Source organism: Trachemys scripta, chromosome 2 (genome assembly GCF_013100865.1).
Source record: "Trachemys scripta elegans isolate TJP31775 chromosome 2, CAS_Tse_1.0, whole genome shotgun sequence".
NCBI classification, from domain to species: Eukaryota; Metazoa; Chordata; order Testudines; family Emydidae; genus Trachemys; species Trachemys scripta.
Genome location: NC_048299.1, coordinates 82424113 through 82448943, shown reverse-complemented (window position 1 = coordinate 82448943; position 24831 = coordinate 82424113). Strand labels below are relative to the sequence as shown.

Below are 24831 nucleotides of genomic sequence, written 5' to 3'. Positions count from 1 at the left end.
CTCAATGACAAGCCCTCACCTTTCCATTAAACAACCAAAGAGTTGTGCACACTCAAACATGAACAGGGTATCCAAAATGTATCTATTCATATGAGTTTTTAGCAGTGTTGTTGTAGTTGTGTTGGTAGAGAGACAAGATGGGCCCAATTTGGTCCAATAAAAGATATTACCTCACCCACCTTGTGTCTACTCCTATGAGCTCCATTATGCTGCATGCTCATCTGTTCAATCACTTGCATTTAAGATTGTTGTTAGAACTCCCAGTTCCTCATTCTGATGCTGAATAGAAAAATGAAAACAATACTTTGCCAAAAAATTATCATTTGTACTGTGGTAGCACTCAAAGATCTGAAACAGGATTGGGGTCCCATTATGCCGGTTGCTGTACAAACAGATGGAAAGACATGCTTTGAAGATCTTACACTCTATCTACTGTATTGTATATAACAACCTGTAATCTACTTATGTTATTGTTTTGTAAACTCTCAATTACAGATTGTCCCAAAATAAATCCTTGAGCTTTGGGAAGTTTAGATTGAGATTCAGGTCTGAGTTCCATGGCTACTTCTTCTCTCGATTATGGAACAAGCCAAAACCCCAGCCCCCAAGTCCCCTGGTTCCAAACATTGTGGGCTATCGCTAATCTAAATAAAGAAAATAGAAAACTGAAAGGGCTGTGCCCTGGTTTCAAATGCTAAATCCAAAGCAAAACTATCATCAACAAACCATTTTAAATATATAGCATCCAAACAAGTTCAATTATACTTAGTTTGTTTTTCCTGCATTGGTACTTCCACCCTCCCCTTTCTTCTGGAAAAAGAAAATATTTTCCAGGTAATCTGACAAAAGAGACTGATAACTTTTTATTTCATATAATGTAGATGTGCTGTACCAGCCAAATGACCCTCTTTATGTCATCCTTCAATGAACTTGGCATCTGTTATAAAATTCAGGTTACACTTTCCTTCTATTAAAAACATTTTTCCACTTTCCGTGTCACATCAGACAAACTCAGACTGATAGTGCCAATGTGTCTAGTCTGTTATATATAGTAAGTGGAATCTATAAACACTCACCTGGTCATCCTTTCCTTACATCCCTGTCAAAGAGGAGACATAAGCTACTGACTAGGTTCCACAGCGAGGAGAGACATGGACACAGCCTCTCCCACCTAACTAGGGCCCTGATTCATCAAAGCACTAAAGCACATGCTTAACTTTAAATCCTATTGAAATTGCTTAAGGGTCTGACCCTGTACCCACTGAAGTCAACAGTAATATTCCCATTGAACTCAATGGTGCAGGATAAGATCCTCAGCTGGTGTAAATAATCATAGCTCCTACTACTTCAATGGAGCTAAAACAACTTACACAAGTTGCTTAATGTGGGCCTGGCTTGACATAAGTAACATGCCTCATGTTTAGTGGGCATCATTGGGAAGGTGAATGGAAGGTTAAGTTGTAAACAGGGGCTTGACAAGCAGTATGCTGGAGTCAGGATGTCTTTGATGCTAGGGACTATGGGACAAGGTAAACCTGGATTGTAAAGATCCACATGAACAGCACATGGACAGAACATGCTGTATAGGAATTGGTTCCTGCAAAATGACCAAGCTAATCCCAAAATGTGTGATGTAATGTATAGCAAACACAATGTAATGTGTAAAGGTAAATAAAGGAAAAGGTTGTCTGTGTATCTTTGGATGTGTGGTACACCCTATATCTATCCCCGACACGTGCATCTGATCAATTTAGCGTAGCTTTGCTGTCTGCCCAATAAAGAAACCTGAGTGATGAAATCCAGAGTCAAACTGAGTGTTTTGGATCCCAGAGAACTGCATGAAGTGTTCTTCCAGAACTGGACAAGGTGTTCATGATAAGCCAAATGGATAAGGTCTTGGAGGGAATCCCACCACTTAAGTGCTTTGCTGCTTCAAGGTTTAGGTTGGATAATGGTAATATATAATGAGAATGAGGGCTCTTGACTGCCCTTCTCTAGATACTTGCCTGTGATACAAAACAAGATGTTGCCCATATAGCACAAAAATTGTGTTGGTTGCCTTTGCCGGACTTTGTTCACAAATCCATCACCAGATGCAACTGTTTCTAAAATTCCAACCTCCTGAGTGGTTCCAAACAATCTCCACTCAAAAAAAAAAAAAAAAAAATCCAACACCCAGAAAAGTTTTTCTTTCCCCCTAACATGGTAATTTCCCCCCAAAAGAAGCCTGACTTCATCCTGCACCACTGACAAATTTAAGTCTACTTTCTCACAATCCTTCAGGGATAGAAACATATATAGTTCCAATATATAGGAAAGGGGAGTTTCCCAGGTTTCCAATGGAATATCTAGAATGAGTGACATGTCTCCAAGTGAGGGACATAAGAGAGATATGACGGCATAGTATGCGTTAAAGGTTTTCTTGACATTCATTTGAGACGACCTGCATAATTTACACATAGACTCATCACTCATGAGTGAAGTGAATATACCAAACTCATGTCAATCTTCATGCCAAACCACAGTACCATACATTCTTTATCTGTCTAATATGTTACATAAAAACTGTGGTAAGGAACATTATTTAAGTTGTAAAATGAACTACTCAAAAGTTAGGAAATGTCAGATTTAAGGTTGCTTGTAAAACCCATGAAATCTAAATCCCCTGCCCCACCCTCACATATGCAGATGCATTATGATACAGTCTTTAATGACAGGATCGTATACTATTTTTCCCACAGGACCACTGCTTTATTCAGTGCACAGGATGGACACTGTTCAGGGAATAAATTGGGGCTATGTAGTGAATGAGGCTTTTGTTTGTAGGATTCCTGCTTGATTTGCTTTAGAAATTGGAGATTTTTATAACACCAATTCCCCATAACAGATTAGCATGAAGTTAAAATGGATCCATTGATACCATTTCTTATGTGAAAGTAACACAAGTATTATTACCTCATTTTACAATGGGGAACTGAGGCACAGAGAGATTAAGTGACTTGCTTAAGGTCACACAAGAAGTCTGTATTGGGGCTGGGAAATGAACCTAGATCTCCTGAGTCCCAGTCCACAGGCTTAACTACATGCCATCCACCCCCAATCCTCATTCTATCTAACTCCTTCTGGTTATTTTATTTCTATAGATACATTTTAGGTTACTATTTAACTCACAATGGGAAAACTGCATATGAGTGATACCCATACTGCATATTAGAGAGCTTGGCATCACCCAATAGGATGTCAGAGTGCAAATACAGAAGATAGCTAGGGTAATGGTTTAAGAATGCTGCTGGCTCATCCTTCATAACCAGCAAGTTCATTCACAACGGCATGCAAATTCAAGATTTAATCAGGTTAATCGGTTAAAGATTGGTCACTTACAGGAAATCATGCAACTGCCATCCCCATATACTCATAAAACAGTGATGTTGCTAGCTCAGTTTGTTAGGTTTGAATACTAGGAGGAAAAAGGAAATAATAGGGGATCAAATTTCCTGACCAAGGGAACCCAGGTGTGCAACAAATGCAATCATCTGCACAGACATGTATAATAGGAAAGCATGAGTCAGGGGTCTTGCTCTAAATGTTGGCATTTTGTTCCATGCTTCAGCTGTATCCAATCTATGCAAAGAGTGTAAATTTCCCACTGGCTCCAATACCTTAGATGTAACATTTGCTTCAGGCACATGTGAAGCTAATGAATGGACTCAGGCCCTCCATAATAACAGAGCCTACCAAGTAAATAGCAAAAGCTTGCTAGCTTGGAAGAGCTGCTTGGGGAGCTTGCAACTGATATAAAGCAACTTAGATGGCATCTACATCAATCATTCATCAGCCAACTCTGGTGTTGGAGGCACGTTGGGGACAGGTCAGTGTGTGCTTGCACTCCAGCAATGCTCAGCTGGCATACAGCCCCTCAGAAACCAAAGCCAGCTGGCATAAGATAGAGCAACCCATCAGCTGCTCTAACTTACAGTGGAGCAGTGCAAAAATCAGGATGTCAAAATCATCACCCTAATTGCCTCTTCCCATCTTGCACAGAGCATATCATAACACAGAACAGAATATGGGCCACATACTTAAGACTTTGGAGGATCCAAATTTGACAGACTCAGGCCAAGGCATCATCATATCACAAATGAGGATACCTCTGAAAAGACCATGCAGCAGGAGCCCAGCCCTAGGTGTCTATTTGCCTGTGCAGTCAGTGCACTGCCCCTCCCCCCCACCATTACACACACACACACACACACACACACACACACACACAGCTTGCAGTCCATCCCAGAAATATGAGCTCAATCAGGCAGATGTTGTAATGGCATCCATGTCTCTCTTGTGACATAACAGTAATTTTCCCACTTGAGGTTAGGAATTCAATGAACCCAAAATCTGAAATGTAGGTTCTCCCACTCCTAATAAATACCAAGGGAAGAAGAAATCCTACATGCTTCCTAACCCACACCCCACTCAGCATTAGCTACTGATATTAAAATGTTTTATTAGCTTGCCCTGCCAATGTATCCAGGACATATCATCTCTGTTCCTGAGGTCACATTCCTTGTGACTGTGCTGGCAGTCTGAGAGATAAGCCCAAAGCCCGTAAGTGCCATGTCTGAATTCATGGGCTCATATAGCTTGCAAACGGGGATTACAAGAGCAGGTGGTCAGCTCATTAAATCCAGCCTCCTCCTTTCTCACCACCCTCTCCCCACCCCCAAACTTTCTGGATTGGGAATGAGTGTGCCGAGCCTTTTAAAAGCACACCAACTGTACTGCTAAACTCTTACATGCATTTGGTGTAAGAGCTCAGTGACAAGAATCTGCAGCTGTTCAAGGGATGATGAGGTGGGTGAATGGTAGCCAGAGCTGAAACGTCTACCTCAATTTAGAGGCCTATCATTATATGTATGTGAATGCAGAGGAGCTGGGGGAGGAGAGGAGAGGGACAGGAAAATAGAAAACTCAAGTTTTTCACCTTTCCCCTCCCCCAGCAAGCAATAAAATATTCAGGATTGGATGGTGATGACTAACACCTATATGAACCAAGCCATACTGAGAACTTAAAACAGCAATAAAAATAATGTTGCCATAATTAAAACTTCTGTTTAAAGTGGATTATCAATACACTATCAAATGTTAAAATACACAGCTCTGGGGACATGGCTTTAACCCGATTTAAAGGGGTTTATGCTAGAGGGCAAGACGAAAAAGAGGTGTAAGATGGTTTGTACATGAAATAGGAACACTAGAGAGGGCATAGGACATTCACTAATGCCCAGTTACTTTAGTTTTATAGGCCTTTCCAATTTGCCAACAAGAATACTAGTAACCCCCCCACACACATACATACACACACACACACGCACCAGCACAAGCCTTTTGTGCCCCCTGTAACCAAACAATGTTTATAGTGTTTAGTGTATAACATTCAGTGTTTTAGTTTTCAACATTGCAAGCAGAGCTGGGTACGTGCTGAAATTTAAAAAAAAATCAACTAGTATTCACTTATATTTAAAAGTGCAGGTGCTTTGGCTGTTTGTGTCCCTTTTGTGTTTGTTTTCTGTGAACATCTGAGTGAACAAGTGCTACTGTACTAACATTTGCAGAAAGTGAATTTTAAACTACCACACCCAGTATGCACACCAGAAAAGGCAAGTTTTATATGGGATGGGACACAGATTGACCCAACAGGGTTTCTACATCTTTAAACTCCTTAGAGTTAAGTCCTATGGGGCTCCCAGTAGGCCTGTGCATTGGGATTTGTGAGGGCAGGGCAGGAGCTGTTGAATACAGCTAATAAATCCACTGGCCTGTGTAGTGCAAAGGCACTGAAGCAGTGTGGGCTGCTTCTGGCCTCAAAGCTGGATGTGTCTGTTTATGTTGAAGTGGAGAGTTAACAACAAATTGTTTTGTTCAACTGGCAAATTCACAGTAATTTCCTCTATTTAAAAACAGTTATGCCAGGGGCACACCATTTGCCACACATTGTAAGTATGCAGCTTCTGTAAGAGGAAATGTTTTTAGTGGGTAGAGCAGGGAACTGGAAGTCAAATTTCTTATCCTAGCCCTGCCACTGTCTCAGAGTTTGGCTTTGACAAAGTCACTTATGCTGTGTGTACCTCTATTTACCAATGTATAATATAATTATTTACCTGCCATACAGGGGTTTTGTGAGGTTTAATTCATTAATGTTTATAAAGAGCTTTGAGATCATCAGATGACAGTTGCTATGGAAGTGCAAAGCACTGTTAAAACACAAGAAAAAGATTCAACACCCATGCATACTTTGCTGGTGGTTTTTGATTTGTATTTTTAATTATCCTCTTGCAAGCTCGAAAGTAAATACCACTCTACTCCTTTCCTCCTTCCAGACTGACAAACACTAATTCCTCTCGCTGCTCCTTCAATTTCTAAGGGGGAATAAGGTAACATAGTGCATACTTGCTTCCTTGTTTGTCATCAGCATTATTAATGTTATCAATAATGTCAATACAGTTCTTGGCACAGGATGTGTTGCTAATATGACTTTGCTCCCTCTGCTGGCTGCTCTGTGACTCTAACAGCAGAAGTAACAATCTCTGCAACGTTTTTGGTACCTTTTCAGTCAGAGAGTTAAGCACAACTAAATACAAAACTCAAGTCTATTCCCTATCACATTATAACGGTGCTAAAGTAAATCAAATTTGTGCCTAAACTGTCAGTGTCCCTTTAACTTTTCCCTGGTACCTTTGTGGAAGATACTTTTATCTCTAAAAATAAGTTGTGGTATTGATTTGTCTGTATTAAAAATTAATTATATTCATTTGCTTTGCATTGCATTAATTGTGCCAGGAAACCATTCCCACATCTTTACTGTCCTAACACCTGGGTACACCCTTTCAGACATTGCATTGTAGATGAATTTGACATGTACTGAGTGGTAAGCATTCCCTTTCAAGCATTAAACAGAAAAACAGACCTGGAAAATTTTCCTGCACAGATCTGCTGATGACACAGTTGTCTTTAGTGTGGCAGGTGCTCTGAGAATCATACTGTTTTAACATTGACTTTAGCTGTTTGTAATAAAGAGGTTATTTTTTATTACTTTCATCATAGGATATTTCCCTGTTGTGAGAAGAGCTCGCTCAGGAGTTTGGAAATGCCAGATTCTGCCCCCTTGTCCGTATGCCTTATGGTACGGTCCTTAATTACATGATCACATGCTACTTTTTCCACAGAACCCCAGCTTCTCTCAGTATATAGGATGGACCCAAGGAGGTAGAATTAAGGTTGCCTGGACAACTGTAAATCTGACATTTCCTAACTGTTGAGTACTTAACTTTGCAACCTAAATAACTTTCTAATGTGTGTGCGCACACAGTTAATTTGTAAGGCACAAGCTATGGCACTGGCTCAGGCACCTGCTATGACTCTGTTAAGTGAAAGCAGAACACTGGGACTGGAAAAGACACTGCAACCATATTCCACTGCAGCCATGACAACAGCAAAGCAGCTCAGAAAGGGTCAGGTGCAATTCAAGCTAGATCTTAATTATTTTTCAAGAACTGGGTCAAGCATCTCTACATTTAACGCTGGGGGTTGTATTTGTTTCTGGCTTTAGTCAACCTTCACTTGACATCTCATACAACTTTCGTAACCCACAAGTTGTTTTCCTTACTTGCTGGGATAAGAGGAACTGGAGCTCAACACAATTCCCAGACTGAAAAACTAGAAGGTCTAGGGAGCAGATCTGAAAACAAACTCTTGGAGAAATATGTACCCCTCTAATTGCAGATGATTCACTTAGGTGAGCATTCACAAGGAATATGGGGTTGAGTGAGGGGACGCCAATGTGCAGTGAGGAGCAGGAAAAGGAATAGGGTTATAGAGCAAAATTATTTTGTTGAGTAGGTAAAGGCCTCACCCGCTTATTACAGTGTGTATCAAGCATTGCCAAGTTGGTTTCGGGGGGAGGGAGGGCGCAAGCCAACTTTGTGTCTTTGTGTGCTGGGATTCAAAGTATTAATAGCGTTCTCTTTGATCTGAAGACTGTTGCTAGAAGGAAGTGTCAGCACTAGTCAGACAGGATGGATTTATGGCTATAAGCCTAAACTATACATTGTTCAAACACCACTGGCCTTCCTTCCTCCCCAGTGTTTTGTAAGTAGAACAGTCTAAAATGTGGTTTGTACCACAGATCTATGTAGTTTATTTGTAACAGATTCAGAGAGTAGGCAGAGACGTTGTAACTACTTTAACAAAAATACTAAAAGTAAATACTAAAATAAAATACTAAAACTTCCCAACAGCATTTGCTGTGAGCTGCTGGCAGGTGTTATGTTCATCATCTCGCCCTGTAGATTAGAGCCAAAGTCACAGAATGTTTCAGCTGAAGAGGAAAAAAAAAATCCAGACACATTTCCCAACCTTCTCACAGACCTATCACTTTGCTATGGGGGATTTGGAGGTTTTTTTATAAACCCTGGGTCAAATTCAACCGTGCAGTGTGAGCAGTTCTATTTGTTTCAATACATTACTCCTATTTACATGGCGGTTGGATTTGGACCTGTGACTGCGGCTATGCAAAATAGCTCTGAAAGAATAATCACAGACTAGTACTTCAAAGGCATAATTTTGCTCTCATTATTTTAAAGCTCACAGATCAAATCAGCCATAGATGGCAGAGGGCTCCTTTTTAGCCTGATTCAAAGCCCATTGGAAGTCAATGGGTACCTTTCCACTTTGGATCAGGACCTTTGACAGAAGGATAATAAATCAGGACCCACCTACATCCCTGAGCCAAAATGGACCTTCCCATGTCTGTGGAAGAAACTTGTACAACAGAGCTTCTACGGCAATCATGGTGCAGCCATATCGGAGTGTTCTATCTAATTAGGCAGAGATGTGGTAGAAAGGGGAGAAAGAGAACACATGACGGCATGCTATAAACACTGTATTGACCTGAGTTTGGGATGACCTCACCACTAAAGACTGGTGAAGCATGTCAAACCAAACAAGTGCCAATAAAACCTTTATACCACACTATTTTGTGTGTCGTATATACCGCATGTGTTATAGAAACAACTATTTTAGGAATGTTTCAGAGAGATTTTTAATAAAGGATTTTTGATATTCCATCACCTGTAAAGCCAGGCACCTTGATTATTAGGAGCCCAACTATACAAGGCTCTGGGGGAGAGGAAGTTCATATAAATATAACTATAAATACGACTTTTAAAAGCTGATAATATACCTAAAGGCTACTCAACCTGGAATTTTTGTTCTATGGGAAATTCCAACATTTTGAAATTTGTTTCTGTTCTTAATCAAAAAAAAAAAAGCCAAGATTTAAATGTTTCCCACAAAATGAAAATTTAAAAATAAAAATTGATTTGGAACCATTGAGCTGTTTCATTTTGACAAGGCAAAAGTGTTTTCTTTCAATACATAACATAGCACAATATAAAATACATTATATGTAATATTAAATACAATAAAATTAACATTTTATTATACAAAACTCAAAATTAAATGAATCAAAATAAGCAAGTTGAAATGAAACATTACAATGTTATCGAAACAAGAACGGAACAATTTGTTTCAACTTTTTCCTGTAAAGATTTAGTTGAAATAGACACATTCCTGCAAAATATTTAGATTGTGATAAACATAATCCTGCATTTTCCCCTGGAAAACTGCTTTGTCAATACAGTTTCAGCTAGCTTTACTAAAAATGTCACAAAGTTAAACTCCTTTACCTTAAGCCCATTCAGGTGTAGAAGCCAATGCTGAGTTCCCCCATTTTGAAGCTGGGAATCGTCTTTTCCCAGTGGAGGAGATAATTATTTTTATGAGAAATACCAGAGTTTGGTGGAAATCTCTGTCAGGTTGATTTTTTTTAAAAGAATGGCTGCTCATTAAAGCTGATGGCAAGTAGGCAGGAAGTGTTAAATCCCAGGCAGGTGAGAAAGTGAAAAGTACACAATAGATTTATTTACACCTGAGGTCACAGTTTATCACATGGATATCACCTTTACATATGTAGTATACCTGTATATATATTATACACATTTCATTCACCATTGAAATGCAGCCCGCAATGAAGTGAAAGGGACCTCTGGCAATGCACATCAACACTACACAATACTTCAAGAGAGAGCATGAATAATACTGCATACAAATGAAACAGCAGAGGGAATTCAGGAAGACCGAAAAATGTAATTAGCCAGTTGGAATTTGGCCAGTGACACATGGGCTAATACCTCTAACTTCTACAAAAGGTGCCATGGGATCTTTACTGACAGCAAGTGGTCAGGACCTTGGTTTTTAAATAACCTAAGGAAGTTTAGTCCTCATTATGTTTCAACAAGATCCACATTCTTTTGGAATGGTACAGATTCCTGCAGACTCCAAACCAGTGATGTTAATGATTCTTTAGGCTTTCCTTGCTGCCTCGATGTCTCAGTCAGTTATTAGCAAGTTTATAAAAAGGAATACCACACATACACACCCCGGCTATATACACAGACACACCCCAACTCCACTTCATACCCCCAACTTAAGTTTAGTATTTCTTAAAGTGGTTAGCTCAACCTGTTAATGATCATAAAGAATTCTACATTGTGGCTTTTTCACGGTTTTCCCACTCCTGGCTTGATTTTTGGGTTTGTTTGTTTTTTTTAAGAACACATTAAAACCAAGACCCTCCTCTTGTATGGGTCTGCACGTACAACTGGAACAATTTCTTTAGAAGATAAGCATGTGAGGTTGTGGTAATACAGCAATCATTAACAGGTGCACTGGAAGAGAGTCACATGAGGTCATGAAACCCAGTGTCAAAATCAGGAATTCTTATGCAGAGCTAATGTTCTCATCAAGAATGTTGAAGAAAATGTGATATATGATTGAATATATCTCTAAAAATATTTATAAGCTAAATTTAAGTGATATAGAAACCCTAATTCCACTCTCAGAAGCGAATACAGATATTAGAGGAGGAGTCTATGTGCCCACTGATGCAAACATCTAAATCCTGTTAGTATTAAAAGGAAGCACATATGCATAGGAGGGAAGGGTAGACCCTCAAATGTTTCAATTTCAGGGTGGTATTTGTTACCAAACTACTTGTCAAACATACTGCAGCACTGCTCTGCACAAAAATAATCCTGCAAAATCATCAGATCCCATTGAGCCAGAATGTACAGTTTTTAACTGAGCAAAACTCACTGGACTAGATTCTCTGCTGGTGCAAACTGGTGCAGCTTCATTGACTTTAGTGGAACTATGCCAATTTAAACCATCCAAGGATGTGGCCCTTGACTTTACTGGTCAAGGGCCACATTGGGTGGTAAGGGTGTTTAAGTGGTTGGCTAAATCAGGGCATAGTGCTCAATGTGCAATATGGTGAAATTATTGTTGCTATCGAAATGTTAACTTTTGCTTCTCTTGACTGTTACTATGGTGTTAACTCTAAAAAGGTTGCATTAAAGGAGATTTTTGCATTGATCATTTTTTACCCCGTTGACTGGTCCATTTAAAAGAATACATTCAGCAAACGCAAGTCTACACACTGGATTCTTTCATGTACTAAATGCTTCAAAATACTATGAAAAGGTTAAAGTGAAGTTTTTGTACAATTATTTTTTAAATAATTAAACTGACGGCTTCATAAATTCCTGCCCTCCCTCCCCTATTTTTGCCCAAAGGTCTCCCTTCTCTGACTAATATCCACAGATTGCCATGAGTTGTCGCAAACACAAGGCAGTCCTACCTTGCCATGGAGTCACAGACTTGCTGCATCAATCCATTGACATGTATTTGCTCAGTGAAGCAGACACCTTGGAGGAAGTCAATATCTGCTCATTATTTCAATGTTTTAGCCTCTCTATGACTCGTGTCGGTATAATACAGGAAATCACTAGCAAATTTAAGGGAGATTTTCCAGGATGCTGAAGAAATGGGTTATGAGCATCCTTGCCCCGCCCCAAACACAAATCACTTTAAATCCCAATTATATTTATACTGGCAAAGGTTCAGATTAAGAAGTGATGAGGTAAATACCAGAATACTACTCCTAATACAATAATGCCTAGAGCAGTGGTTCTCAACCTATTTATCATTGCGGGCCACATATATGGCCCACAAAGTGTTACCTGGGCCGCAGGTTGAGAGCCACAGTGCCCCCAACCTAACCCCTATACCCAGTACCTTCCAACCAGAGACCCCTCAACAGAGTGGGGCCAGGAGTGGAGAGTCGGGCGCAGGGTAGGGGCAGGGATCCCGACCCTGGACCCTCCCCGTATGGGGCCGGGACGCAGCTGGCAGCCTGGACCCTGAGCCCACTGTGCAGCAGCCCGGACCCTGAGCCCGCCACACAGCAGCCCGGACCCTGAGCCTGCTGTTCAGGGCCAGGTGGAAACCGGCAGCCCAGAGCCCACAGCCTTTAGCACGCAGCTGAGCTGGGCCTCAGCTGAGTGCTAATTGGGCAGCATGCGGGCCACAGGTTGATAACCACTGGCTTAGAGGCTCCAACCAGTTTCAGGAGCCCATTTTGCTGGGCCCTGCACAAAGTCATAGAAAAACAGTACCTGCCCAAAAAATCTTACAATTTAAAATCGATAGAGGATGGGATAAAGGGCAGTGTTATCTCCCTTTTACAGGCATGGGACTGGGGCAAAGAGAGAATAAGTGACTTGCCCAGGATCACACAAGAAGCCTGTGGCAGAGCCAGGAACCAAAGCCAGATCTCAAGTCCCACATCAATATTTTAACTACAAGATATCCTTACTCTCTAAATCCTACAGTATATTTTGAAACTGAATTTTTGATTACATCATCCTGTGTTAAACAACCTAATTACAGAGACGCATTCAGGAACTCACTGCTGACCATAGCCGATGCCTCATTTCTAAGCAGGGCGGGCTTCCGGCACCAGCTTACCAAGCAGGTGCTTGGGGCGGCCACTCCGGAGAATGGCGGCAGGTCCAGCTGTTCGGCGGCAATTCGGCGGATGGTCCCTCACTCCTGCTCGGAGCGAAGGTCCTCCCGCCGAATTGCCGCCACAGATCGTGGCTTTTTTTTTTGTTTTGTTTTGTTTTTGTTTGGCTGCTTGGGGCGGCCAAAACCCTGGAGCCGGCCCTGTTTCTAAGACAATTAAAGAGGTCCCTTTCTGCTACAAAATATAAATGGTCAGCAGTTTGTCCTTTCTGTCAAATGACTGGAACATTCTGTGTTACATGTACACTATTGTATATAGCCAATACAGGAACTTCATTGCTTCCTAGGCCACTACTCAGCAGGCCAACTTCTGACCTTGGATGTGGATGTGTGGCTCCCATTTGGCCCTGTGTATCTTGCATATGATACATTTTGTATTTACTAGACCTGAGGCTAGGGGTGGTATATATTTTACATAAGAGAGAGGTTTCTTAACAGTGTTACAAAATATATGGAACTTTGTAGACCTATACTGCACACTGAGTCAATTACTGAGAAAAAACTGCCGGCATCGAGCTACAATCACTGCTAACATACTGTTAACAAATGGAAAAAATATATTAAAAAGTAACTTTCTGAAAAGGGGGCAATGGCAGCTAGCAACAGCAATGTCATTAAAACGATGGAAACAGCGAAAACAAAAATTATCTACTCTGTGCCCATTATTATTTTCATGAATAAAGTCATTGGCTTTATCTCGCTTACCTCTAGAAACCAATTGTATCTACAGTGAGAGCAGACATATGGGAACCCTATATATGTATCTTGACACCAGCAATAGCTACACTATGGAACTTCATTAAACTACTAGGGTCAACCATCACCTCAAAGTTAACCATGCAACAGCTGTCAAGTCCTGGCACGCAATGTGTTGTATTCAAGCGCCTGAACTAGCATTAAGGAAGGGCATGGTATGACATTTCCAGTTAACTCAAAAATGAACAAGTAACCAAATGAATCATTTTTCTACTATTTGCTTTAAGGAGCTTAGTAGATTGCATCATAAGACCATCTGCTACAACTTGGATATCAAAAGCAAAAAGCTTCCACAGACCTTCATGCCAGCATGTCTGAACCTTGCTCTGGAGGGATCACCTCAAGGAATGAGGATTAGTTTAGTCTCCAGGCCATTCAAATCTTCAGCCTCACTGCCAACAAGAGTGCCAAGGGTGCCAATAGGCTTTTTAGTGGAGCATCCACTTGAAAGTGCATTGAGACAAAAAACTCATTTCACCTGCAGTGCATAACTAAAGAGCCATCCAAGCATAACTTTGAGCTACTCCCAACTGGTGCTGGATTTAAATCAATGGCACAGAAGTGAAAAAAATCCCAATCACCTCAGTCACGAGTCCCAAAATATATAGTGGGTTTTTTTGTGCCACATGCAATTATTCCTTTAAATACAAACACTAATGTGCTACTGTGGTATACACAGGTTAGCAATCCTAGCATTATACAATCCTCACACAGTATTTTAGCTTCCTTTTTAAGATTTTTCTAGATAAGCATCTCTTGAAAAATAAAATGGCTGCAGTTTGCTGGCAGTTAGGGGATGACCATTTAACCCCTCTGTGTTGGGCTACTTGTAGAATTGTTGTCTGTACAGCAATTATATGAATCAGATAGATGAGTGAAAAATGTATTTTTCACTCATGTGGCAGGTGGCTCCATACAGATAGATGTGCTGGTGACTTTGGAACCATCTTTCACTCTGTCATCTAGTATAGTTATCCTGCTGATTGACTGCCAGGTCTCCCTTGTCATCTTGGAAGCCTATAATTTTTTTCTTACCTTTGATTTTGAGGAATTTTCCTTCCTACTGTGAACAAAGCTGTCAAGAATAAAAGTTTCATTATTAATTCTTCATCTGGTCTGTATGCAAGCTGTATTGTGCTTGGAGAAAAATGTGTCCCTCATCCCCCAACTCTTTTATGTTTTTACATATATATATATATATATATGTAAAAACATAAAAGAGTTGGGGGATGAGGGACACATTTTTCTCCATATATATATATATATATATCTGTCTACAAATGTGCTCTAAAACCCACTGAACATGCTGGTAGTCTGTTATTTAGCAGAATGAATGTTCTTTGTTGGTCAGGAGTAGAATAAGATATCACAGGGTCTTTAGAACACAGAATAGTATATTTTTAAACTATTATGCACACATTACACATTTCTTCTCCCCAGGAATACATAAGAATAAAAGACTAAAATGATAATGATGTAATATGAGTAGGTTTACTTTTGTTTGCAGTTGTAGCCGTGTTGGTCTCTGGATATGAGAGCAACAAGGTGGATGAGGTAATACTTTTATTTCTCCAACTTCTGTTGGAGAAAGAAGCTTTTGAGCTCCACATTTCAGGTTGGGGAAAGTTAATCAGAGTGTCACAGCTAAATACAAGGTGGTACATATTTATAAGCACAAGAAGTTAACATATATTGCAAGAAACCATTCAAAATGAAATGGCAATTAACATTTCTTGTGAACCTTTCAGGATCCATGGGTCCAACACATGTCTATCACAATGCACAACACGTACCTTATCCAGGGCACTAAATGCCCCAACAACAACTATGTGAATGAAACTAGATAATCACTACGCTCTTGAAGGAACTCACGCAGGAAAATGATAAAAGACAAAGACACCACATCACCTGTGGGTGAACACTTTTCACAAAGCAATCATGCTGTATCTGACCTCTCAGTCCTCATCCTCAAAGGAAACCTGCACAACACTTTCAAAAGACAAGCCTGGCAGCTTAAATTCATAACTTTGCTAGACACTAAAAATCACGGACTGAATAGAGACACTGGATTTATGTCTTATTACAACAATCTATCACACACACACAAACACACTCTGCAGCTGCCTTCCCCCCTACCTGTCCCGTCCCCCTCCCCATGACTGAAGGGATGTTAATGGGCCACTTCACCTTTAGAGGCCCCTTGAAATGTGTTAACTACTTACACTAAACAATTTGTTCCACCTTGTATTTAGCTGTGACACTGGGAGTACCTTTCCCAGACCTGAAGAAGAGCTCTATGTAAGCTCGAAAGCTTGTTTCTCTCAAACAGAATTTGGTCCAATAAAAGATATTACCCCACCCACCTTGTCTCTAACACTTCTGGCAATCATAGGACAAAGGGAGTTGGTGGGTATAGACTGTTGTAATCAGACATAAAACCGGTATCTCAATTGCATCCTTGTTTTTTGGTGTCTAGCAGAATTATGAATGTAAGCTTCCAGTCTTGTCTTTTGAAGGTGTTTAGCTCCCCACAGACCAGGACACACCAACTCAAAGTGACACCAGACCCTGCCAAAACAGATTCACAACCTGCAGACATATCTCCACTGCTATAATGACAAATACCACCTACAATACACCTTTCAAGATCCATGGGTTCCACATATGCCTATCACAACATGTGGTGTACCTCATCCAATGCATTGAGTGCCCCAATAACAACTTTGTGGGTGAAACCAGACAATCACTATGCTCTCAAATGAACTCACACAGAAAAATGATAAAAGACAAACACACCATGTCACCTGTTGGCAAACGCTTTTCACAAAACAATCTCTCCATCAGTCCTTGTCCGCAAAGGAAGCCTGCTCAACACCTTCAAAAGACAAGCCTGGGAGCTTAGGGCAAGTCTACACTACAACATTAAATTGAACTATGTTAGCTCTATATACAGCCACCACAGTAATTACTGTGGTGGTTCATGTCCACACTACCCTCCTTCGGTTGGTGGTGTGCAGCCTCACCAGGAGTGCTTTCACTGACTTAACTGTGGGGCACTGACAGCTGGAGTCCCCCGGCCCTGCAGCCAACAGCTGGAGTTGTCAACCCCGCGCAGGGCTCACAGCTGAAGCCCCACTGTCAGCTTGGGGCACATGGACAGCTTGGTCTGTCAGCCCCGGGGTGGGGGGGCTCCAGCTGTGAGCCCTGTGTGCAGCTGACAACCAACAGGAAATGTAAGGGCTTGTACACATTACCACTTATGTCAGTATAACTTATGCTGCTTAGGGGTGTGAATAAGCCAGCCCCCTGCACGATGCAAATTACACCGACCTAAGCGCTGGTGTGGTTGGCACTTCCACCGACATAGCTACCAGCTCTCATGGAGTTGGTTTTATTATGCTGACAGCAGAGCTCTCTCCTGTCACCAATGACCGTCTTCACAAGATGCGCTACAGTGGCACAGCTGCTCTGTCCCATCTATTGTTTAAATATTCAAAGACTGTGGGTACGTCTATACTACCCGCCGGATCGGCGGGTAGTGTTCGACGTATCGGGATCGATTTATCGCGTCTCGTCTGGACGCGATAAATCGATCCGCTAATCGATGCCCGTACTCTACCTCGGCAGGAGGAGTAAGCGGAGTCGACGGGGGAGCCGTGGCAGTCGACTCGCCGCCGTGAGGACAGCCAGGTAAGTCGAACTAAGATACTTCAACTTCAGCTACGCGAATAGCGTAGCTGAAGTTGCGTATCTTAGTTCGAACCCCCCTCTAGTGTAGCCCGGGCCTGTGTCTGTTACTAAAACTACTTCTAACTAGAAACAAAGCCGCCTAAATGATATGAGATTTTAGTTACTGTCACTGTATAAGACCACTTCATGACATTAATTTGTCAATCAATAGTTCAGTTAAAGTCAACCCACAGCTCTGATAGCACTGCAAGGAAAAAAAACATCAAGTGCTCAAAGTCAAAAACAAAGCCGATTAGCTCCATGGAGACTCATTTCTGAATCAGACAATGTGGCTTATTGGTCCCACAAAAGGTTGCAGTATTAGGAATGTCAGCCTTGTGACACAGAACACACACATTTAGAGGTTATCTATGAATAAAAGTAATTGACGACTGTGTGGGAAATCTATTTCCAGCACGCACAAAGGAGGCGTAGAGGAAAGTAATTTACATTGTTGTGTAACCTACCTTTCTTTCAAGTGTTTCCAGTGCAAATAAGCAAGGGGTTGGGGTGTCACAGTAATATTTCTTTGATCACAGTGTACAGGCACTTCCCACATAATGCCCCAGTTCACTAATTCATCCCTATTCAGCAAAGAACTTCAGCAGGTGCTTAAGTCCTATTGAAATCCATGTCAACCGTAGCATGCCGTCAGTAGCTCTTAAGCAGTTGTTTAAGTGTTCTGCTGAACAGGGAGGGACTGAAACATGTGCTTAAATGCTTTTCTGAATAATTAAAGGTGGCCTGAAAACCTAAATAAAGCTATTCTCCAAAAGTTACTGAACTCCATGAAAACAAGATAAAGAAATCAGGGTTACTAAGTGGGTTTTCCTAGCTCAATTTCCAGGGTTGTTAGTCAAGCACTTTTCCTGAGCACTCCATGCAAACCAGACTTGCTGGTAGTAACTGCTACAGCTGAGACCAAAACTATATTTACAAATGTGGTGTGTTTTTACATCAACATCTCGATCAACAACCTTAGGGGAGACGAGGCACTGTAGTGTTTACCTCTATGTAGCTAGTCAAGGTAATTCCCAGGTGGGGCATACAAAGGTTGACCTCAGCTAACTACATCCAAGTAAAAGCATCACATTCCTTGTCTCCTGTTGGATTTTACATTGAGATAGTTTTGCAGTGCAGGCAAAGCCTACAGTCATACTTCCATTTTAGCCTCCCTTTTCCAGTTGCTCTGAACGTCCTCAAATTCTTCTTGGATGAAATTTCCTATGCTTGGGGTCCACCCCAAACTATTTTTCTAAGTTTGAGCAAAATTGGCCTAGCTAGTTTAGAGTTATTATTCAAACAATTATTTTATGCAGAAAAAAGTTTAAATTCCACAAAAAATAGAGGAGGGGCCCTCAGATGGCAGACAAGTTAAGGCTCCTCCTTGAAGGTGATGTTGATCAAACTCTAACATTCAAGAAAATCTGCAGAAGATATTCAATTCCAAAATCTCTGCAGACTAAACTGGTTTCAGGCTGTTTTATTCAGTTGTCTCTTACTGTCATTATTAGTATCATGAAAGCACTTACTGGCCCCATTTGACACCAGGGTCCCTGTAGTGGTTCTGACTCACCGCCCGGGTTCCTCCTGCTGGTCATGCTGGGAATTAGCTCTCTTGGACCATCAGGGAATCTTTTACTAGCAGTGTCTCACTCGCTGCTACTTCCACTCCCTCCACCATCTGGGCCCACGTTGCTCCCGGACCGCGGCATCCTCTTCAGGATACAGCCCTCCAGCTGTGCCCCAGCCCGCTGACTCTCCACTTTCGGGGGACAGGCAGTCCTCAGTCCTTCTACTTGTCTCAGCAGCCAACTGCTGTCTCTAGTCTAGCCCCTGGCTTCAGGGGCAAACTGCACTCTGAATTTAGGCCATTCTCCACATTGGCAAGTAGGGAGGGGTAAAGGGGATGGGGAAACCCAGGCCTGCCCACTACTCTGGGTCCTGGCTGAGGGACCCTATAGCTGGCAGCCACTTACTGCCCTTCCTCCTATTCCCACTGCCTACTTTCCCTGGGCCACTTCCCCCATAGCCCTAGCACCTTCCCTGCCCTTGCTTCAGGGCCTCAGTCTGACCATGGTCAGCCAAGAGCTCCCCTACTGCTCCACTACCCCGCCCAGCACTGCAGTATCTCCGGTGCTCGTTGGCAGACAGTGCTACCCCTTTGCCCTCTGCTGAGCAGCCCTTTATACATGGGCTGCTCCAGCAAGCCTTCTCTTGATTGGCTCTCCCAATGAGCACTTTCCTGATTGGCTGGGTTCTGCACAGCCTCTCCAAGGCTGCCTTAACCCTTCTCCTGCCTGTGTGGGGCAGCCGCCCCACCACTGTCCCATTGTGCTAGGCACTGTACAATCTCAAGGGGGAGGGCGAGTCCTTCCCCTGAAAAATTTGCAATCTATGTAGAAAAGACAGACAAAGGGTAGGAGGAGAGGCACAGAGAGGTGAAACGATTTACCCAAAGTCACACAATGGGTCAGGGGCAATGGCAGGAATCAAGGTCTTCTGACTCCTAGACAAGTGCCATATCCACTAGAGCAGTATTTCTCAATGACCAGTCCATGGACTTGCGCCGGGCCCTGAGATCTCCCTGACACAGTTTAGGAAGGCAGCAAGCCGGTCCCTGGTATCTAAAAGGTTGAGAAACACTGCACTAGACCATGCTGCCGCCGAGAGATTACAGATGCTCCAAAGACAAATAACTCAGGAAATACAAGTACTTTTTAAAAAAGGATTATTCATAGCATTTTTTCTATAATAAAAAGGGAGAAACAAGATGAAGAAAGGGGTGTTCTGGAAAGCTCAGGATATTGGAGTCTGGGAGAATTGGACACCTCAGGAAATCAGTAATAAAGGATAAAATGTCTTTTTACTGGGTCAGAATAAAAAGAGGGGAAAGTAAAGAGTAAGCTCAAGAATACAAGCTAAAGCATTGAGTCCTGCAAAGATTTACACCCATACCTAACTTTGTGCACTGTGATTAGCCCCACTGAAGTCAATGAGATTGTGTGCAGCAGGGCAGGGGCCTAGAAAATGATACTTCATCTCTTAAAAAGGGTAAAGGTTAGTAATATAAGAGTCACTGCCAGATTCAATTTGAATGTAGATTGACTTCAGTGGAATCAGACCTGTGACTAATATGACCCACTGTGAGCCTGGTCCCTTGAAGCACTGTGAGCCTGGTCTCTTGAAACACTCAACATCACCTTGGAGTTGCTGAGCACCCCCAACTTCCACTGACCCCAGAAAGTCAATAAACTGAAACTCATTTTGCTTAAGTTTATGGTATAACTAGTATCAATCTTTAGAATATTCAGGTGTGTCAGGTTTAGTGAAAGGCCTCAGCATAGTCAGTATCAGCAGTTCTTTCCCTCTAGGGAATAATTAAAAGATCCCAAAGTCACGTTAAACTGTGATAATGATGGAATTTAAAACCATTTTCAGACCACATGCTGCATTCCAGCTCATTTCCATATAGCCTTTCTCCAACTAAGGCAGTGTCAAGCGTATAAGGTCTCTTGGGCAACAATATGACCCAAGCCCTGATGCCTGGAAGGAAGCTCAAGGGGAAGATACACATTGTCATACTATGTGTGATAAGGGCTCTGTTTTACAAAGAATGGCAGCAAGAGGAACACGGGATGTCCCTGGAGATACAGACTATATCTGTCTCTGCAGCACAGATAGCTGCTGAGATTTGTTTTTCTGTTGCTCTGATTCACTTGCACTGAAAATTTGCTGTTACTGGCTATTCAGTAGTCCAAATATTAATGACCATATTATCACCAGATCAGTCCAGCACATAGGTATCACAGTGATGGGCACATTGGAAATCCTTAGACAGATAAGATAGCCTGTAAAATGTCAAGGGGTATGAGTTCTTCTGTTCAAAGTGCCAGGTTGAAATGAAGGGGCCTATGAGTAAGGGCAGTCTCCAAAGCATCCCTTTCCTGATAAGCAAAATAAAACATCTGGATTGAGAAACAGTGGCATTGAATGGAGACGTGATCCAGGAGGGAATAGCCCTTTTAAAAGGAAATGAAAAAGATGTAGAACAGGTGTGCAAAAAACCTGCAGGAATTACAGTCTGCTCATTAGTATGGGACAGGGAGACTGGTTTGGAATATAATTAAGTCCCATCTTTATCCGAAAAATTAAACAACACTAGAAGCAAACCTCCTAGAGTGAGAGGTCTAAAGTTCAAATAAATTATCACATATTTATTATAGGCAGGTTGGTATCCCTGCCTAGTAAGATTGCCTCTGCCATTTCCAGGTGGCTTATAACTTTGCCCGATTTTAACCATTTGGGCTGAAATTTTCCATGCCTGTTGTCTGCCTTAAGCTCAGTTATTTATTTGTAAAATTTCAGCCAAAACAGTTCAGCTGTTTCTGAGAACAAAGCTGAAAAATAAATTTTGGCCATGTAAAACTACCCGAATGTGACCAAGTTATAAGCCTTTGAAAAATGACAGTTTGCAGGTGTTTAGCATAGGCTTGCTAGAGTTTTGCAGCTAAGTTCCCTTGAAGATTTTGTCTGCATTGAGCATGGTCCAATCCTGGCCTGAACAGGGCTTTCTCTGCAATTGCTGCTCCATGCTGCTGTAGGCTGGGCACTGGAACTGAAAGCTGGGAGTTTGTCTCTCCTGTGCTCTCAATGTAGCCCTCCATTCCACTCCCCCAGGCACATGGAGGAGGAAGTTGCCTGAGTCAAATGCAGAGGGACAAGAGCCATATGTGGGAGGGGGGAAGAGTAGATTGGGGCAAGGAGCTTGTTGTGGGGAAGACTAGAACTGGATGCTGGTGGAGAGAGGGGTGAGGGTGAAGGGAGGCTAAAAGAGGGAAACTGACTAGGAGTCAAGGGAAAGAGGAGCAGGGCAGAAGAAAATGGACCTGGCTGGGTACAGAGACCAGGACTGGGATGAGAAGCCTGAGGAGTGGAGACCAGGTCTGACTAGGAGACTGGAATGAGGAGCCAGGGGTAAGGAAGAGACAGGACTGAGCCTAGGACAGGTTGGAAGGCAAGGGGCAGAAGGGATCAAGTTTGACTTGGGGTAGTGGGGGAGGGGGGGAGAGAGTCTGAGCCTGGAATGGAACACAAGATTCCAGAGTCTCACCATTCCTCTGTTGTCAGCAAATATTTGTGAAACTCACTGGCAAAGTGTCCCAATCCCTCTAGTGCTGGTCCACATAGAAGATGATAACCTGTTATCAGTTATTCCATTAGCTCAAGTGGCAGAGGTGTATGTGGTAGATCGAACAATCCAACCCTGCTAATGACCCATGTACGTGTCAGTGTGATGCCAAATGATTCAATTTTCTGTTTTTTTTTCCAGCTTGCTTTTCTAAAAACCTAGGAAATTACACACAGAAAAATTAGATTAAAAGAATATTATCCAGGTTGCAAAGCCCTTAAAAGTTAGGAAATGCCAGCATTAAAGTTGGCTGTGCAACCTTTGTGCATATGCATTATGATACAAACTTTAATTACATGATCACATGTTATTTTTATCACCGGACCACTGCCTCATTCAGTGGACAGAATGGACTTGTTCTGGGGATAAATCAGGAGCGAGTAGTGAAGGAAGCTGTTGTCTGTAGGACCTTTGCCTCATTTGTTGCAGAAGTTGGAAGGTGTGTGGTAAATGAAGCCGGAGATTACAGGAAGAGAAAGGATGGGTAAGGCAGTTGAATATTGCACTGGAGAACAGGATTCTATCCCGGCCTCTACCAAAGAGTTCCAATATGTTTCTAAGGAAGTTACTTAAAACACATTTTTCACAGGTGGTCACTAATTGTATGTTCCTCATTTTCTGAGCGCCTGACTTTGTGCCCCATGGGGTCTGATCTACAGAAATGCTGAGCATTCACAACTGCCACTGAAGTCAGTGGGAGCTCTGCTTGAATATATAATGTGCTACACAATGCTAAGTAAATTGGGTCTTAGATGTCTCGAACTGGGCACCCCAAATTAGTAGAAATTTTTGATATCTGTACCTCAGTTCCCCATCTGTAAAATAAAATGAGGATAATATCCTCTCCCCTCACAGCTGCCTTGTGAAAATAAATGAATGTTTGTGAGGCACTCAGACTCTACAGTGATGGGTGCCACAAATAAGTCCAGGAGGAAATCAATAATTCTGCCTTCAGAACCAGGTCTGAATAGTGTGTAGTAAATGGGGCCACACACTGAACCGTGAGGAAAAAACAAAATATTGAATAGCTTATCATTAAGTGAGCACTGTCTGTTTGGACACTGAACAGGGCAGGAGCTGTGACATACCCACGGGTACCGCCTGGATCGATAAAGAGCTGTGTCACCTCAGCTCTTTAACCTGGGGTGCTTTTTATCCTGCTTCGCTATGAGAGCTACCACTCCTGGTCCACACACACGCAGCCTCCAGCATGTAAGTTACTCCCAGTCATATGGTAAGAGTGCTGCAGCCTGCCACTCTTGAATTACACTACAGAGCAACACCTGCAAACTCCCAGTCCCACACTTTCCCCAGAAGTGTACGTCTTATACAGCCAAGCTCTCTCCTGGACAATACAAGCTCATATACAGTCCGTCATTTTATTAACAGAAAATGATATGCACAAATCCTGTTATCCCAAATGGAGTTTCCCAAACACTTCAGTTCAACCACATGGTTTAGTTAAAACAATTAAAAAAGTTCATTATCTACAAATGGATACATTTTAAGTAAATACAAGTAATGAGGCATAAAAGTCAGAATTGGTTACCAGGAAAATAAAAGTAAAATGCAACTAATGCCTAACTTAACAAACTAGAGTGAAATCAAAGCAAGGTCTCTCTCACCACGCGTTTCAGCGGTCCTCTTGCTGAACTTCTTTCAGTCAGGATCCCTTCTCCAGTCCAATACTGCTTCCTTTGTTCTTCAGGTGTTGGGGGTGACAGAAAGGGATGGATGATTTGGAGTGTCTGCCCTTCCTTCTTATAGTTCTTTCCCTTCCTTGAGAAGCTTCTCCAGCTGAAGTTCAGGAGACAAAAAGTCGGTGTGGATGGGAACCCGCAGCTGTTACTTTTTAAAATGTAGATTTTTCACCCATGTCCCTTTTGCTGCCCATAAATAGCCAGTTAAGCAGGTGATAGCCCATTTGGCCTCTTTACACCTGGCTGAGGTGTCCGCTTATATTTTGTCTTTGAGGAACTGTTTTTTCCACTCCCCAGACTTGGAATATGTCTGAGTAACACCATGCATTAGAACCAAATAACTTTCAGACAATGTTACTACACGTATTTTATCAGAACAATGTTGACCAGCAAGTTATTAGTTTTCAAATGATGCCTAACATGGCATACTTGTACAAAGATTATCATAATAGCATGCAAGGGGTGAATACTGGGATA

At 42.0% G+C, this 24831-nt stretch overlaps 1 long non-coding RNA gene across 1 annotated transcript in view; it reads right to left on the bottom strand.

Annotated features, from left to right (window-relative positions):
* Nucleotides 1–24481, bottom strand: part of LOC117871564 — a 65702-nt gene extending 41221 nt beyond the window's left edge. The window contains exon 1 of the long non-coding RNA XR_004644281.1: nt 24280–24481. This is a non-coding gene — a long non-coding RNA (uncharacterized LOC117871564). The remainder of the gene's footprint in view (nt 1–24279) is intronic.
* Nucleotides 24482–24831: the final 350 nt, after the last annotated feature.